General features: G+C 42.5%; 1 protein-coding gene across 6 annotated transcripts in view; it reads right to left on the bottom strand.

Annotated features, from left to right (window-relative positions):
• Positions 1-2136, bottom strand: part of MGMT (O-6-methylguanine-DNA methyltransferase) — a 296343-nt gene that overhangs the window by 52876 nt on the left and 241331 nt on the right. The gene's annotated exons all lie outside the window — the stretch shown is intronic.

Raw genomic sequence — 2136 nt, 5'->3', positions numbered from 1 at the left:
TGTGGCAAATAAAGAGTTCAAATAGCCTTATGTCTATGTTGCATTTGCTTTTTGCCACTGAAGCAGGGAACAAAGCACTTTCCAACATTTCACACACCAGAGGTAGACTCCTCTTTCCCAGCTTAATTTAGCTTCCTATAAATAAAATGTTTATACAGTAGCAATGAAATAGTTTAAAAAAGGAACAGCTAACACGAAAGAGGAATAAAGAGTTCTCATCAAATTGTTAGGTAGGTAGATTACAATTGTCAAGAATAAATTTAGTACGTTTGTACTAATTTAAAATACACAATTTTTTAAATTTTTTAAAAATACACAATTTTTAAAGAGTCATTTCCACCGGTCTCATCAAATTATTGGTACTCCCTTATGGGCACTTTTTTCCCCCCACAGGATCTTTAGGGTTAGGTAACTTTGCATTATTCAGTAATTCTCTACACTCCCGGTAAAGAAGGGACAAATAATGAATTGGTCCACAGACGAAAATTATAGAAACCTCACATTCACATGGAGATTTCATAATGGGGCATCTGGTCAACCGCAAGCATCCGCCAGGCTGACTTTATAATGCATGTGGCCCAGGGCAGCAGCCACCTGTTCTGAGTGTCCTCCACAGTCTGGTCTCTCTCTGCTGAGCCAACCCGCACACTCTCTACAGGTGCCCCTTCCAGTGCCCTCAAAGACTCTGTGTGGCCTTGCTCCGCTCTGCTGAGGGTGTGTGCCACTGCAGGCTCAGGAGACACAGAGAGGAATCAGACTCCTTCCTTCACATGCCAAGATAAGCAAAATCGATGTCTGTGCCCAAACGACAGAATGATAGTGCAGAAGGTCATTACATGTACTAACTGCTCTGTGCCATTAAAGTTTTGCAAGGACACCTAAGGAAAAAGACATAGGTTTCAAACAAGGGCTGGCTCTGGGATATAAGATTTTAGGGACACAGAACTGAACCATCAGTGAGAGGGCCTTTGCTCCCTAAAACACACAACTGTGAAGAGAAAAAAGAAAGTAGCATGAGAACTGGAAACTCTCAGGGCCATAGTTAAGATGGGCAAAGATGACTGACTGTCAGGCTTGCTTGCTTGCTTGCTTGCTTGCTTTCAATGTTTATTTATTTTTTTGAGAGACGGAGACAGAGCACGAGTAGGGAAGGAGCAGAGAGAGAGGGAGGCACAGAATCCGAAGCAGGCTCCAGGCTCCAAGCTGTCAGCACAGAGCCTGACGCGGGGCTCGAACTCACAAATCATGAGATCATGACCTGAGCCAAAGTTGGCGCTTAACCGACTGAGCCACCCAGGCGCCCCAAGATGACTGGCTTTCTACCATGCAATCTAATACCCCACTCTCTCAGTAACACATTCAAGGTCAGCCAGAGTCAAGGCAACTGAATACAGAAGTCCCAGTTGAGAGAATGTCTCACTGTCAGACCTCCATTACATGATATGACATTTTGGAAACGAGGGGTCCACTGAATAAAGGTGAGGACCAACTATAGGGAAACAAGTCAAGGAAAACACTTGCATAAAATTTCATAGCTGCTATTTACTGAGTGCCTACCACGTGTGAGGTATTTAATTAAAAAAAAAAAAAAACAACTATTCCATATTTATTCCTCCCAATAACCCCTAAGGGAGATATTATCTCTATGTTCCAGAAGAAGAAACTAAGTCCAGAAGTCTTGTGATAATAACTTAATCAATGCATGAGGGATGCAACCAGAACTTGAATTAAAGTCTGATTCCAAAGACCTTAACCTCTGTACCACCTCCTTGAAGTCACAGTATTCCAGATCATCTCTGAAATGGAAATGAGTAGTCACCCCTTACAAGGAAAAGTCCTTATGTTCACATGCTCTATTCTTGATAGCATATATCCTATATAGCATTTGGATTTATTCTTTTATGTTTAGGTAACTTCTATAAAGTTCTCCCTAATCCGTAAGACTACAACCTTGGCCCACTGCCCTATCAATTCGAGGACAATGGGAATCTAAGTGTTAAATCTAGTTCTGTTATATACTAGACACTTCCAGGAAGACGGACGGAGTGTCCACACTGTAGGGTCTTGGGTCTTTGGGAGCAGCCCGCTGGGCATCACTGGTCTACACCCTCAAAGGAAGTCCATGTTTACGTTTAA

The sequence above is a fragment of the Panthera uncia genome, chromosome D2 (assembly GCF_023721935.1).
Source record: "Panthera uncia isolate 11264 chromosome D2, Puncia_PCG_1.0, whole genome shotgun sequence".
NCBI lineage: Eukaryota > Metazoa > Chordata > Mammalia > Carnivora > Felidae > Panthera > Panthera uncia.
The sequence above is the reverse complement of the archived record's forward strand: the minus strand, read 5'-3'. Positions and strand labels throughout refer to the sequence as shown.